Source organism: Anomaloglossus baeobatrachus, chromosome 2 (genome assembly GCF_048569485.1).
Source record: "Anomaloglossus baeobatrachus isolate aAnoBae1 chromosome 2, aAnoBae1.hap1, whole genome shotgun sequence".
In the NCBI taxonomy this organism is placed as follows: Eukaryota; Metazoa; Chordata; class Amphibia; order Anura; family Aromobatidae; genus Anomaloglossus; species Anomaloglossus baeobatrachus.
Window position 1 is genome coordinate 65,619,645 of NC_134354.1, and position 16,653 is coordinate 65,636,297.

Below are 16,653 nucleotides of genomic sequence, written 5' to 3' on the forward strand. Positions count from 1 at the left end.
GTTGTGTTACCGTTACCGTTTCCGCAATTACTGCCTCCGGAGAGGCAGGTTGGAGGGAGGGCCCACAGCAGAGCAGGCTGGGGCCCAGCCACCACAGGAACCGGTGGCTACCCTCTGGAGGGGAAGGACAGATCCCGCTCGGGTAACTTGTGCTGGACTAGGGTCAAGGGGTGCTGCCTGGGCTTTAGGGGCAGCATCAGGGCCAGGTTGCTTGGGTGGGAGAGAGCGGAAACCGTAACCGTACACCGTTTGAAACCGTTTAAGAAATGAACCTCCCGCTGTGGGATGATGCCATAAACTGTATATATGTTACCGTTTTTTATCTTTCAGAAGAAAAACAAAAGGAAAATAAAACCGGTGTTGGACGGGCAGCCCGAGGACGGTGTGCGTTTTGCTAAGGGGGAATGTGACGCCCTGGGCAAGCCAGGGGTCACAGGTCACAACACCACACGCACCCCACATTCCCTGCAGGTACATCAAGCTAACCTAAAATCCTTGTTGCCTTCCTCCAGGGGCTGATGTCCACACCAGGGGGTGGGCCAGGTGGTTGGCTCCGCCCACCGAGGAGTTCACAGCCCTGGAGGCGGGAAAACCAGGCAGAACAGTTAGGGAAGTGAAGGAGTAAACAGTGAAGTGGTAGTGGAGCTAAGGAGAAAAGCTGAAGTGACAGAAAAAGTGAGAGTAGTAAAGCCTGAAGTTGGTCCGGGTGTGTGCCCCGGACTGTGACAGCAAGGTCAGCAGACAGCGGTGATAGTCTGCAGGGGGACTGCTCGGAGGTTGCTGGAAGGACCACGGACGGGTGGTGACCCGGCGGTACCGGAGCAGTATACGAAGAACAGTCAGCACCAGGGCAGGGGCCTTTCGGATCCCGGCAAGGCTAGGAGTCGCCATAATTTGCCAAATCCGTCAGTGAAGGGGACGTCTGTCTCCTAACAACCAAGTCCTAACAAACAGTCCGACCGTGAAGGGGAGACACCGCCACCGCCAGGGCACCAGTTTCCCAGGGCCAGCGCCTGCGGGCAAAGTAGGGTTCCTTCGGCCCAGCTTGAAGCCGAGGAGTGGGTAACCGGTGGGGACCCATCGCTACCAAAGAGACTTTCATAGGTGCAGGGAAGAGACCGTCACCGTTAACTGCAGGGAACATCAGCACCGTGAACCATCCGAGGGACCCGTCCAACCAGCCGTTTGTTTACCGAGAACTGTGTCGTGTTTACTGGCTGAGTGAGTACCTCCGTGCCATGCGGCACAGCGCTGCCCCTGCGCCCCTGCACCTCCACAGGCCCCATACCCACCTGTCCACAATCCCATCCCATCACCGGGCCCCGGGAGCACCACAACCCCTACCCACGGAGGGGCAAATCAATAACTGGCTGCTCCGTACCATCACTCCCGGGCTCCCCAGAAAGAGCAGCGGTGGTGTCCACTTGATCACCACAGCCGTGGGTGGCGTCACGGACAATAAACTATCCCAAAACACCAATTCCCCTTTTCACTCACGGGCGAGGAGCGCCGCTCGAGTCCCCGGGATCCGGGCCATCGCTCGAGCCACCGAGCAGCGGCAGCGGCAGGCCGCAGCAGCTGCAGCGGCAGCCGGACCCGAGCAGTGGTAGAGCGCGGCGTCCCCTCCTCCGCCCGCGACAGTAGCATTAGAGGTCAAGAGCAGTGATCAGTGGACGTACTTATAGAAATCCCATGCCCACTGTGCTTCTTTTCTCCGCAGCATAAAATGACGTGGTGCGTCTTCCTCAGCTGCAGGATGTCCATTTATGCTGCAGAGACAGAAGTGTTCCCCGCAGGAAGAACACAAAGTCCACAGTGCAACGAACCCGGATCGTGGGCACAGGCAGATGTGGTCTCCTGTGGAGAACACTCGTGGCCCTGCAGGAGAGGACATGCTGCATCTGTCGCGGGCGGGGAGGAGGGTGTCAGCACACTACGCTCACCCCTTCTGCTCGGGTCCGGCGGCTGCTGCTCAGTGGTGGCTCGAGCTGTGGGCCGGATCCCGGGGGTTTCTCGAGCGACACTCCTCGCCCGTGAGTGAAAGGGGGTTTGTTGGGTGTGGGAATTGTTTATTGTCCGTGACGCCACCCACGGTTGTGGTGATTTCACCACCGCTGCTCAATATGGGGATCCCGGGGATGGTGATGCGGAGAAGCTAGGTGTTGCGTTGCCCCTCCGTGGGTAGGGGTTGGTGATCCCGGGGCCCAGTGATGGTGAGGGAGGTGCAGGGCCTGGTGGGCGCAGGGACGCGGGGGCAGCGCTGTGCCTTGCGGCACTGTGGTACTCACTCAGCCTGAGACGTTGACACAGTTTTACGGTAAACCACACGGCTGGAAAGACGGTTCCCACGGACGGCTGCACTTGCTCTCCCAGTAGGTGACGGTGATGTCCCTTTTCCTTGCACCTTTGTTTCTGTGTTGGTAGCGATGGGTTCCCACCGGTAACCCGCTCCCCGGCTTCAAGCTGGACCGGAGGAGCTCTACTATTTGCCCGCAGGCGCTGGCCCTGAGAAACTGGTGTCTTGGCGGTGGCGGTGTCTCTCCTACTCTGGTTGGGCTGTTGCCTTCAATCGGGACTTGGTTGTTGGGGGATCTACGTCCCCGTCACTGACGGATTTGGCAAATTATGGCGACTCCTAGCCTTGCCGGGGTCCAAGAGGCCCCTGCCCTGGTGCTGACTGTCCTTCGGAACACTGCTCCAGACCGCCGGGCTACTACCCGTCCGCGGTCCTTCCAGGAACTTCCAAACGGTCCCCCTCCAGACAGTCACCGCCGTTGCTGACCTTGCTGACCTGTCCTGCACACAGCTGGACTACTTCAGGCTTCCTTTCTGTCACCTTTCTTGCTTTCCTCCTTTACCACTTCCACTTCTACTTCCACTCTCACTTCCTTAGCTCATCTTAGCTGTTTACTCCTTCACTCCCCTAGCTTATCTGCCTGGTTTCTCCCGCCTCCAGAGCTGTGTCCTCCTCGGTGGGCGGAGCCAACCGCCTGGCCCACCCCCTGGTGTGAACATCAGCCTCTGGAGGAAGGCAACAAGGATTTTTGGTTAGCTTTGGTGTTCCTAACTGGGATGTAGGGTGTGGTGGTGTGATGACCTGTGACCCCTGGCTTGCCCAGGGCGTCACATTCCCCCTTAGCAAAATGCAGACCGTCCGCGGGCTGCCCGTCCAACACCGGTTTTATTTTTCTGCAAAATATAACATGGTAAACGGTAACATATATACATTTTTAATAACTCTTCCCATAACGGGAGGCACATTACTTTAACGTTGCAAACGGTTTACGGTTACGGTTTCCGCTCTCTCCCACCCAAGCAACCTGGCCCTGATGCTGCCCCTAAAGCCCAGGCAGCACCCCTTGACCCACAGTCCAGCACACGGTACCCGAGCGGGATCTGTCCTTCCCTCCAGAGGGTAGCCACCGGTTCCTTTGGTGGCTGGGCCCCTGCCTGCTCTGCTGAGGGCCCTCCCTCCAACCTGCCTCTCCGGAGGCGTCATTGCGGAAAACGGTAACGGTAAACAACATATTTACAAGCCACTTAACGTTTGTGGGTGCCCTGCAAGTTCACGGGCTTGTCCATGGAAAGTCCTTCATGCAAAACTTTTCAAACGGTCCCCACGGGGACAACGGTGCCGGCTCCAGCCGATTGCAAATCACAAAGAAAATCAGGTAATGTACTCGGTATCATCATTTTTCATCATCTTCTGCAACTTTTTCAAACTTTTAAACACAATTCACACAAACTTTCTGAGGTGGTCCCAACGGGGACTGGACAACGGTGCTCCGCTGCCCTACTCCAGACTTTCAGGCTCAAGTGCTCCTTCCAAGGGAGGGGGCGCGGCGCTCACTCGGGACTCTTGGCTGCCCCTTAACTTAGCATCCAGCGCGAACCACCCCCGCTCCCCACAGTGCCGGGTGTATTGCACGATGTCGCCCGGCATCAGGTTGCGGCCGGGATGTTCCTCAGGCAGGTGGGCATTCACATCCCGCCGGGCTACAAACACTTCGGCCTCCAGGCCCGGCTCGTAGATGAACCCGTAGCCCCGGCGGACATCAAACCGCCTCACCTGCCCCTTGTACAACGGACCCCGGACACGGAACATGGCCTGGCGGAGATTCTCCTTCTCCCGGATAGCTCGAGCCACCAGCTCAGCCTTCTTCCGTTCCCTCTCAGCGATCTCCATGCCCAGCGGTACCGGCTCCCTATCCCAATACGGCGCTGCTGCGAGCGCCGGCGCACGGGTCGGGCCCCGCGGGACATTCTGGACGTTGCCCACTGTCAGGAATCTGGGCGGCGTGTCCCGCGGTGTCTTGGCCTTGGGCGCTGCCTTACAGCAACAACCCTGCGCTACCTCAGCCGAGGTGTGGGGGATGGGCATAGGGGCTTTCCGCTGCTGGGCCTTCGGCTCGGAGCGGGTCATCGGCTCCGGCTCGGGGGACTTCTCAGGGGATGCCTCCGGTTCAACCTTCGGAATCTTCCACGGCAACACCTCCGGTTTACTACGGGCTCTGGCTACAGGTTGGCCCGCCTGGGCAGGGACGCTGGGTACTGCTACCGGTTGCGGTGGTAGCAGGCCTAGTGGCGGGGTCACGGCCTCTGAGACGGGTGGCGAGGGAGGCAACGGGGGGAGAGGGCTTGGACCGGGCCCCGCAGCCGCGATGACCGGCCCTTCCAGGGCATCGGGACGTGGGTCACTCACCCTCCCTTTCTCCGCCTCCTCCTCGCGTCTCTGCACGGTGGCTATAACATCCACCATGTCGGCCTCCCACTCCTCCATGAGGAGCTGCATCTTCACCTGCAGCCGTTGGTAGAGCTGCGCGGTCCGGATCTCCACCCACGCCGCGGTTCCAGGCGCGGGGGCTACGGTGTCGCGGGACGGCATCCACATGGTTACTTCTTCTCTTCTTCCAGGAACGGTATGTTTGCAGAGTCCTGGCGTCCCTGCTTTTATAGCTGCAGCTACATGCAGCCAGCCGCCATCGCGTCCCCCTTAGCTCTTTCTGGCCCCTCCTCTCTCGGGGCGGGGTTTTGGCCTTCGCGCCTCTGCTACTCGAGAAGACGCTCGAGCGGGAACTTTTTCGCGCCAAAGATGGCGGCTTCTGAAATTTTTCTGCCGGATATCTCCGGCGGTAACAAGGCGCACCTCTACCAAACGGCAGAGCGGTAAGATCCTGTTCGTGACGCCAAGTTGTCGCGGGCGGGGAGGAGGGTGTCAGCACACTACGCTCACCCCTTCTGCTCGGGTCCGGCGGCTGCTGCTCAGTGGTGGCTCGAGCTGTGGGCCGGATCCCGGGGGTTTCTCGAGCGGCACTCCTCGCCCGTGAGTGAAAGGGGGTTTGTTGGGTGTGGGAATTGTTTATTGTCCGTGACGCAACCCACGGTTGTGGTGATTTCACCACCGCTGCTCAATATGGCGATCCCGGGGATGGTGATGCGGAGCAGCTAGGTGTTGCGTTGCCCCTCCGTGGGTAGGGGTTGGTGATCCCGGGGCCCAGTGATGGTGAGGGAGGTGCAGGGCCTGGTGGGCGCAGGGACGCGGGGGCAGCGCTGTGCCTTGCGGCACTGTGGTACTCACTCAGCCTGAGACGTTGACACAGTTTTACGGTAAACCACACGGCTGGAAAGACGGTTCCCACGGACGGCTGCACTTGCTCTCCCAGTAGGTGACGGTGATGTCCCTTTTCCTTGCACCTTTGTTTCTGTGTTGGTAGCGATGGGTTCCCACCGGTAACCCGCTCCCCGGCTTCAAGCTGGACCGGAGGAGCTCTACTCTTTGCCCGCAGGCGCTGGCCCTGAGAAACTGGTGTCTTGGCGGTGGCGGTGTCTCTCCTACTCTGGTTGGGCTGTTGCCTTCAATCGGGACTTGGTTGTTGGGGGATCTACGTCCCCTTCACTGACGGATTTGGCAAATTATGGCGACTCCTAGCCTTGCCGGGGTCTGAGAGGCCCCTGCCCTGGTGCTGACTGTCCTTCGGAACACTGCTCCAGACCGCAGGGCCACTACCCGTCCGCGGTCCTTCCAGGAACTTCCAAACGGTCCCCCTCCAGACAGTCACCGCCGTTGCTGACCTTGCTGACCTGTCCTGCACACAGCTGGACTACTTCAGACTTCCTTTCTGTCACCTTTCTTGCTTTCCTCCTTTACCACTTCCACTTCTACTTCCACTTTCACTTCCTTAGCTCATCTTAGCTGTTTACTCCTTCACTCCCCTAGCTTATCTGCCTGGTTTCTCCCGCCTCCAGAGCTGTGTCCTCCTCGGTGGGCGGAGCCAACCGCCTGGCCCACCCCCTGGTGTGAACATCAGCCTCTGGAGGAAGGCAACAAGGATTTTTGGTTAGCTTTGGTGTTCCTAACTGGGATGTAGGGTGTGGTGGTGTGATGACCTGTGACCCCTGGCTTGCCCAGGGCGTCACACATCCAGGACGCAGCCTGTCCTGACCGTGTGCACCCACCCTTAAATAAAAAAAAAAAAACAAGTAAAGCCATACACTGGCCTGGTTTTCGGTCACATGAGTTGTGGACACTTCGTCTGGTCGTATCCTATAGGAGCAAAAAAAGCGGAGACCTGGACAAGGACAATCTCCCAGTAAATGGTGCTCCCTGAAGGGCCTTCCTGTGTGTGGAGACAGGAACAGAGGTGCGGAGAAGCAGTGTGATCTCTAAAAGAGGCAAGTTAGTGAACAGAGCATGCCCCATCCCTCAGGGGAGAATCCTGAGGTGTGGAGTGTGATTAAGGGCTCATGCGCACGTAACTGCTGAATATTCTGCAGCGATTTGACAGCACATGTACGCTTCAAATCGCTGCAGAAACACTGCATAATGGATGCAGTTTTTTTGTATAAAAAAGCTGATGTCATGCGCTCTGGCTGCTGCCCCCACCATAGACAGAGTGGGAGCTGCATCCAAAGAGCACAAATTAATTTTGACATGCTCATTTTATGAACGCATGGATTTGGGTCAAAATTTTAGCACCCAAATCGCTGTGTTCATAAAAGCATCGTGCGCACAGATTATGCACAATCTTCATAGATTGTACTGGGGACGCAGGACGCATGCATTTACGCTGCAGTGCTATACGCAGCGTAAATGCATGCAATTCCGCAACGTGCGCATGAGCCCTTACATGTGTGCATGGTGCATGCGTGAGGAGATGGCTGGATTCTTACCTGAAGCCAAAAGTAGAAGGCCATGTCCGCACGTGTGCTTTTTTTCCTGCATTTTGGCTGCGTTTTAAACTGCACCATGTCAATGACAAAATGCATGCGTTGTGCTTCCCCAGCAAAGTCTATGAGAAGTCAGAAAATTCCATCTGCATGTTGCTTTTTTTTTGCAGCGTTTTGTCAATTATTTGTCAAAATTGTTGCCTAAAAAGAGCAGCATGTCACTTCTTCAGTGCATTTTGGTTGCATTTTCCATCCATTGAAATGAATGAGGTGTGTGAAAACGCAACCACAATGTTTAGTTGTGCGTTTGCACTGCATTTTGGTTGCATTTTGTATGCATTCTTGACAACAAAAACGCAGGTCTTTCGTTCTCTCTCTGTCGGTGTCGGTCCCTCTCTCGGACGGTGTCGGGCCCTCTTTCTCTGTCGGTGTCAGTCCCTCGCTCTTTGTCGGTGTCGGTCCCTCTCTCGGTCGGTGTCGGTCCCTCTCTCGGTCGGTGTCGGTCCCTCTCTCGGTCGGTGTCGGTCCCTCTCTCGGTCGGTGTCGGTCCCTCTCTCTCGGTCGGTGTCGGTCCCTCTCTCTCTGTCGGTGTCGGTCCCTCTCTCTCTGTCGGTCCCTCCCTCTCTGTCAGTGTCAGTCCCTCCCTCTCTGTCAGTGTCGGTCCCTCCCTCTCTGTCAGTGTCGGTCCCTCTCTCGGTCGGTGTCGGCCTCTCTCTCTCTGTCGGTGTCGGCCTCTCTCTCTCTCTCTGTGTCGGCCTCTCTCTCTCTCTCTGTGTCGGCCTCTCTGTCGGTGTCGGTCTCTCTCTGTCGGTGTCGGCCTCTCTCTCTGTCGGTGTCAGCCTCTCTCTCTGTTGGTGTCGGCCTCTCTGTCGGTGTCGGCCTCTCTCTCTCTGTCGGTGTCGGCCTCTCTCTGTCGGTGTCGGCCTCTCTCTCTCTGTCGGTCTCTCTCTCTGTCAGTGTTAGTCTCTCTCTCTCTATCAGTCTCTCTCTCTGTCAGTGTCAGTCTCTCTCTCTATCAGTCTCTCTCTCTGTCAGTGTCAGTCTCTCTCTCTCTCTGTCAGTGTCAGTCTCTGTCGAGGTCTCTCTCTCTCTGTCGAGGTCTCTCTCTCTTTCGAGGTCTCTCTCTCTCTCTGTCGATGTCATTCTCTCTTGGTCAGTGTCGTTCTGTCTAGGTCAGTGTCGTTCTGTCTAGGTCAGTGTCGTTCTGTCTAGGTCAGTGTCGGTCTCTCTAGGTCAGTGTCGGTCTCTCTAGGTCAGTGTCGGTCTCTCTAGGTCAGTGTCGGTCTCTCTCTAGGTCAGTGTCGGTCTCTCTAGGTCAGTGTCGGTCTCTCTAGGTCAGTGTCGGTCTCTCTAGGTCAGTGTCGGTCTCTCTCTAGGTCAGTGTCGGTCTCTCTAGGTCAGTGTCGGTCTCTCTAGGTCAGTGTCGGTCTCTCTCTAGGTCAGAGTCGGTCTCTCTCTAGGTCAGTGTCGGTCTCTCTCTAGGTCAGTGTCGGTCTCTCTCTAGGTCAGTGTCAGTCTCTTTCTCTCTGTTGGTCTCTCTATCTGTCGGTGTCGGTCTCTCTCTGTCGGTGTCGGTCTCTCTCTCTCTGTCGGTCTCTCTCTGTCGATGTCTCTCTCTCTGTCGATGTCTCTCTCTCTCTCTGTCGATGTCGGTGTCTCTAGGTCAGTGTCGGTCTCTCTAGGTCAGTGTCGGTCTCTCTAGGTCAGTGTCGGTCTCTCTTGGTCAGTGTCATTCTGTCTAGGTCAGTGTTGTTCTGTCTAGGTCAGTGTCGGTCTCTCTAGGTCAGTGTCGGTCTCTCTAGGTCAGTGTCGGTCTCTCTAGGTCAGTGTCGGTCTCTCTCTAGGTCAGTGTCGGTCTCTCTAGGTCAGTGTCGGTCTCTCTAGGTCAGTGTCGGTCTGTCTAGGTCAGTGTCGGTCTCTCTCTAGGTCAGTGTCGGTCTCTCTCTAGGTCAGTGTCGGTCTCTCTAGGTCAGTGTCTGTCTCTCTAGGTCAGTGTCGGTCTCTCTCTAGGTCAGAGTCGGTCTCTCTCTAGGTCAGTGTCGGTCTCTCTCTAGGTCAGTGTCGGTCTCTCTCTAGGTCAGTGTCAGTCTCTTTCTCTCTGTTGGTCTCTCTATCTGTCGGTGTCGGTCTCTCTCTGTCGGTGTCGGTCTCTCTCTCTCTGTCGGTCTCTCTCTGTCGATGTCTCTCTCTCTGTCGATGTCTCTCTCTCTCTCTGTCGATGTCTCTCTCTCTCTGTCGATGTCGGTCTCTCTAGGTCAGTGTCGGTCTCTCTAGGTCAGTGTCGGTCTCTCTAGGTCAGTGTCGGTCTCTCTAGGTCAGTGTCGGTCTCTCTCTGTCGATGTCGGTCTCTCTCTCTGTCGTTGTCGGTCTCTCTCTCTCTTTCACATCAATGAACTCAGGTGAAGCTCTGACATCACAGCTGCAGGCCCCGCACTACTGCCTGTGTCCTGGAACTGACCTCAGAGGTTCACCTGAGTTCATTCTCATGGCATGGCTCTGTCTGCGGGCAGTCATGCTATCTATCCCTCTATTTAACTATGTATTCTACCTATCTATCAAATCCTATCCTATCATATTCCATTTCTCCTTCAAGAATGCACTGTCTAAAACGCAGCCGAAACACAAGGAAAACGCATCGAAAACACATGCGTTTCTACCACTTTATTGTCAAATGCAGTGTTTACATTTGTCAAAGTCTGCCAGAGGGTGCATTTTTTTGACAAATCCAAAACGCAGCGTGCGGACATACCCTAACTGTATATATTCATACATAGAGTAATATAAGAATGTACCGTAAACTATATTGGAAAAGGGAACATGTTGCCATCTAGTGGCCAACTTAGGTAGGGCCTGGAGAAGTCACCAATTTTTTCACTGTTACTAAAAGTATCACCTTCTGCAGCTCCTGGGCTGCATTCTATGAAGGTGCACCTTGTTCCTGACTAAAATTGTAAACCCCTGAAATAACTTTATAAAATTTGACAGATGGGCATGCTCATTTTCGGCTACTTTCCCTCCTTCTGGCCTTGCTCGCCGTCCTCCTTTCATGATTGACGTGGATGACACATCATCATCCACATTGCTGTGCCAAATCTCACGCCTGCGCAGAGTCATTCCCAGCTCGCGCAGGCACAGTTCGCTCTGCCCCATCGCTGGCAGAGCTGAAAACAGTTGCCCTCGCGTGCGCCGGTGAGGTATTTGCGTAGGCGCGAGATTATGGTCGGCGCTGTGCATGACCTCACCTGTGTCATCCTCGTACCCGACCATAATCTCGTGCTTGCGCAAATACCTTACCCGCGCGTGCGAGGACAACTATGTTTTTAGCTCCACCAGCGATGGGGCACAGCAAACTGCGCCTGTGCGAGCCGGGAATGACTTTGTACGGGCGCGAGATTTGGCAGAGCAACATAGACCATGACAGAGCGTCATTCACGTCAATTATGAAAGGAGGACGGCGAGCAAGGTCAGAAGGAGATAAGTTGTGTCTAACCAACATGTTGGGGTTCTATGAGGGGGTAAGTGCAAATCTAGATATTGGTAATGCAGCTGACGTGATTCATTTGGACTTTGCAAAGGCATTTGATACTGTACCACATAATAGCCTTATACTAAAGCTCCAGAATCAAGGACTAGGGGATACTATATGCAGATGGGTACAGAATTGGCTAAAAGATAGGAAACAAAGAGTAGTCATAAATGGAACATTCTCTAAATGGGCTATAGTCAGCAGTGGGGTGCGGCAGGGATCTGTGCTAGCACCGATTTTTTTTAATATCTTTATTAATGGCCTTGTGATTGGCATAGATAGTAAAGTGTCAGTCTTTGCTGATGACACCAAACTATGTAGGATATTAAAAACTGATCTTGATAGTACAATATTACAAAACAATCTGGATAAGATGTCAGAATGGGCAGATACTTGGCAAAGGAGATTTAATGTTGATAAACGTAAAGTAATGCACCTAGGACGGAGTAATCCTATAGCTGCGTATACATTAAGGCTATGTGCGCACATTCCGTTTTTTCCCGCGTTAACGTTGCATTTTGAACTGCAGCGTTTCAGTGCCAAATTGCATGCGTTCTGCTTCCCCAGGAAAGTCTATAAGCAGTATGAAAATTCAATGCGCATGCTGCGTTTTTAAACGCAGAATTTTAGATGCCAAAAATCGCTGCAGAAAAAAAAAAGCAGCATGTCACTTCTTTTGTGCGTTGTACCTGCGTTCTCCACCCATTGAAATCAATGATGTGGGTCAGAACGCAACCAAAATGCACTTGGACTGCATTGTTGTTGCGTTCCGCATGCTTTTTTGACAAACAAAATGCAGGTCTTTCAGTCTCTCTCTGTCAATGTCGGTCAATCCCTCTCTGTCTGTCGGTCGGTCTCTTTCTCTGTCAGTTGGTCCCTCTGTCTCTTTCTCTCTGTCCGTCGGTCGGTCTCTCCCCCTCTCTTATACTCACCGATCACTTGCACAGTGCTGCACGGCTGTCACAATGCTCTGGCGGCTTTTCCTCTTTTGAAAATGCCGGCCGCTCATTATTCTATCTCGTATTCCCTGCTTTCCCCGCCCACCAGCGCCTATGATTGGTTGCAGTCAGACATGCCCCTACGCTGAGTGACAGCTGTCTCTCTACAACCAATCACAGCCGCCGGTGGGCGGGTCTATATCGTACAGTAAAATAAACGATTAAAAAAAACGACCTGCGGCCCCCCCCAATTTTGATATCAGCGAAGATAAAGCCACACGGCTGAAGGCTGGTATTGTCAGGATGGGGAGCGCCACGTTTTGGGGAGCCCCCCAGCCTAACAATATCAGCCAGCAGCCGCCCGGAATTGCCACATCCATTAGATGCGACAGTCCCGGGACTCTACCCGGCTAATCCTGAATTGCCCTGGTGCGCTGGCAATTGGGGTAATAAGGAGTTAATGGCAGCAACCCATAGCTGCCACTAAGGTTAATCATGGCAGGCGTCACCCCGAGATACCCTCCATGATTAACCTGTAAGTTAAAGAAAATAAACACACACACCGAAAAAATCCTTTATTTGGAATATAGGACAAAAACAAACCCCCACCCTCTTTCACCACTTTATTAACCCCCAAATACCCACCCAGGTCCGGCGTAATCCACACGACGTCCAACAACACATCCAGCTCTGCTCCATGAAGCTGACAGGAGCGGCCACAGACCAGACCACTCTTTGTCAGCTCCACGCAGCGACTGAAGTGAGCCGCACGATCAGCGATGACACCAGTCACGTTACCCGCAGCCACCGCTGGATCCTCCAACTGTGACAGCAAGTCGCCCAAGTGACTGAAGTGAGCTGCGCAATCAGCGATGACGTCACAGTTAAGTTGCGGTCTCGGATGGAGGACTCCAGCTGGCCGCGGGTAACCTGAGTGACAGCAGCGCTGATTGCGTTGCTCACTTTAGCCACTCAGGGGATTTGTGGTCACCGGTGAGTCCTTCACGGGTGACCGCTAATCAGGATGCGACAAACAGACAGAGCCGGGGGAGGAGAAAGAAGTCGGGTGAAGTTCATCACAGTTCATTCTCATTGCGCAACTCTGTCTGCTGTCAGCGGGCATGTAGCAGAGCTCAATTGTCGTGGGACCGCACTGCAAAAAATGCATTCAAAACGCATGCAAAACGCATGCAAAATGCATCCAAAATGCATGCGTTTGGGATGCATTTTTTTTGACAAACGCATTGTTTACAGTTTTAGAAGGTGCGTTCTTTCCCGCAGTGCACAGAACGCAATGTGTGCAAATACCCTAAATGGAAGTAAACTCGGGACTCCAGAACAGGAGAAGGACTCTCATTACAAATAAGCTGAGCAGCAGCACTCAATGTCAAGCAGCAGCTGCTAAAGCAAACAAGATTCTGGGGTGTTTAAAAAGAGAGATTAGATCCCGTGATCCTAACGTATTGTTACCCCTCTATAAATCACTTGTAAGGTCACATCTAGAATTCAGTTTTGGGCTCCACATTTTAAAAAGGACATTCAGAAGTTAGAGTCAGTTCAAAGGAGGGCAACTAAACTACTACAAGGAATGGAAGGCCTCCCATATGATGACAGGTTGAAAAAGTTAGATCTGTTTAGCTTAGAAAAAAGACGTCTCAGAGGAGATCTCATTTAAATGTATAAATACATGTGTAGCACCCAGGGGGCAAGGGGAATCAGGCACAGGGTGTCTCGTAAAAAAAAACCAAGGAGAAAATTGTAGAAAAAATACCCTGACTATAAATAAATAAATTGCAAGTGCTTAATAAACAGGGTACTTAGTATATACATTTTTGCAAAAAGGTAAGAAGCTGTCTCACCTCGTCACGGTGTACCCATCTGAGACAGTCCCTAACCTACTAAAGTTAAAAACATATTCTGTACCTGACTAGTGTCATGTCAAAACTTCAATATGGATGGTAAAGTGGTTAGCTGGGTCCCAGATTAAATACACAGCAAAAAGTGAGAAGCAGGTAATTGTTCAGCCTCAGTATCAGGAGGGCTGCACCCCCAACTTGCATTAAAGCAAGATAACAGACAAAAAACCCTAAAAACTGAGCTGTGACAAATGTTCAATAAACATGCAACATTACAAGCATGTGAATTGCAGCCTCAAGACTAGAAAAAAACCAAGGAGAAAATTGTAGAAAAAATACCCTGACTATAAATAAATAAATTGCAAGTGCTTAATAAACAGGGTACTTAGTATATACATTTTTGCAAAAAGGTAAGAAGCTGTCTCACCTCGTCACGGTGTACCCATCTGAGACAGTCCCTAACCTACTAAAGTTAAAAACATATTCTGTACCTGACTAGTGTCATGTCAAAACTTCAATATGGATGGTAAAGTGGTTAGCTGGGTCCCAGATTAAATACACAGCAAAAAGTGAGAAGCAGGTAATTGTTCAGCCTCAGTATCAGGAGGGCTGCACCCCCAACTTGCATTAAAGCAAGATAACAGACAAAAAACCCTAAAAACTGAGCTGTGACAAATGTTCAATAAACATGCAACATTACAAGCATGTGAATTGCAGCCTCAAGACTAGAAAAAAACCAAGGAGAAAATTGTAGAAAAAATACCCTGACTATAAATAAATAAATTGCAAGTGCTTAATAAACAGGGTACTTAGTATATACATTTTTGCAAAAAGGTAAGAAGCTGTCTCACCTCGTCACGGTGTACCCATCTGAGACAGTCCCTAACCTACTAAAGTTAAAAACATATTCTGTACCTGACTAGTGTCATGTCAAAACTTCAATATGGATGGTAAAGTGGTTAGCTGGGTCCCAGATTAAATACACAGCAAAAAGTGAGAAGCAGGTAATTGTTCAGCCTCAGTATCAGGAGGGCTGCACCCCCAACTTGCATTAAAGCAAGATAACAGACAAAAAACCCTAAAAACTGAGCTGTGACAAATGTTCAATAAACATGCAACATTACAAGCATGTGAATTGCAGCCTCAAGACTAGAAAAAAACCAAGGAGAAAATTGTAGAAAAAATACCCTGACTATAAATAAATAAATTGCAAGTGCTTAATAAACAGGGTACTTAGTATATACATTTTTGCAAAAAGGTAAGAAGCTGTCTCACCTCGTCACGGTGTACCCATCTGAGACAGTCCCTAACCTACTAAAGTTAAAAACATATTCTGTACCTGACTAGTGTCATGTCAAAACTTCAATATGGATGGTAAAGTGGTTAGCTGGGTCCCAGATTAAATACACAGCAAAAAGTGAGAAGCAGGTAATTGTTCAGCCTCAGTATCAGGAGGGCTGCACCCCCAACTTGCATTAAAGCAAGATAACAGACAAAAAACCCTAAAAACTGAGCTGTGACAAATGTTCAATAAACATGCAACATTACAAGCATGTGAATTGCAGCCTCAAGACTAGAAAAAAACCAAGGAGAAAATTGTAGAAAAAATACCCTGACTATAAATAAATAAATTGCAAGTGCTTAATAAACAGGGTACTTAGTATATACATTTTTGCAAAAAGGTAAGAAGCTGTCTCACCTCGTCACGGTGTACCCATCTGAGACAGTCCCTAACCTACTAAAGTTAAAAACATATTCTGTACCTGACTAGTGTCATGTCAAAACTTCAATATGGATGGTAAAGTGGTTAGCTGGGTCCCAGATTAAATACACAGCAAAAAGTGAGAAGCAGGTAATTGTTCAGCCTCAGTATCAGGAGGGCTGCACCCCCAACTTGCATTAAAGCAAGATAACAGACAAAAAACCCTAAAAACTGAGCTGTGACAAATGTTCAATAAACATGCAACATTACAAGCATGTGAATTGCAGCCTCAAGACTAGAAAAAAACCAAGGAGAAAATTGTAGAAAAAATACCCTGACTATAAATAAATAAATTGCAAGTGCTTAATAAACAGGGTACTTAGTATATACATTTTTGCAAAAAGGTAAGAAGCTGTCTCACCTCGTCACGGTGTACCCATCTGAGACAGTCCCTAACCTACTAAAGTTAAAAACATATTCTGTACCTGACTAGTGTCATGTCAAAACTTCAATATGGATGGTAAAGTGGTTAGCTGGGTCCCAGATTAAATACACAGCAAAAAGTGAGAAGCAGGTAATTGTTCAGCCTCAGTATCAGGAGGGCTGCACCCCCAACTTGCATTAAAGCAAGATAACAGACAAAAAACCCTAAAAACTGAGCTGTGACAAATGTTCAATAAACATGCAACATTACAAGCATGTGAATTGCAGCCTCAAGACTAGAAAAAAACCAAGGAGAAGTAGGTTAGGGACTGTCTCAGATGGGTACACCGTGACGAGGTGAGACAGCTTCTTACCTTTTTGCAAAAATGTATATACTAAGTACCCTGTTTATTAAGCACTTGCAATTTATTTATTTATAGTCAGGGTATTTTTTCTACAATTTTCTCCTTGGTTTTTTTCTAGTCTTGAGGCTGCAATTCACATGCTTGTAATGTTGCATGTTTATTGAACATTTGTCACAGCTCAGTTTTTAGGGTTTTTTGTCTGTTATCTTGCTTTAATGCAAGTTGGGGGTGCAGCCCTCCTGATACTGAGGCTGAACAATTACCTGCTTCTCACTTTTTGCTGTGTATTTAATCTGGGACCCAGCTAACCACTTTACCATCCATATTGAAGTTTTGACATGACACTAGTCAGGTACAGAATATGTTTTTAACTTTAGTAGGTTAGGGACTGTCTCAGATGGGTACACCGTGACGAGGTGAGACAGCTTCTTACCTTTTTGCAAAAATGTATATACTAAGTACCCTGTTTATTAAGCACTTGCAATTTATTTATTTATAGTCAGGGTATTTTTTCTACAATTTTCTCCTTGGTTTTTTTCTAGTCTTGAGGCTGCAATTCACATGCTTGTAATGTTGCATGTTTATTGAACATTTGTCACAGCTCAGTTTTTAGGGGTTTTTTTTTTTTTTTTTTTTTTTTTTTACAGGGTGTCTCGTACCTGAGTTACTCGTCACT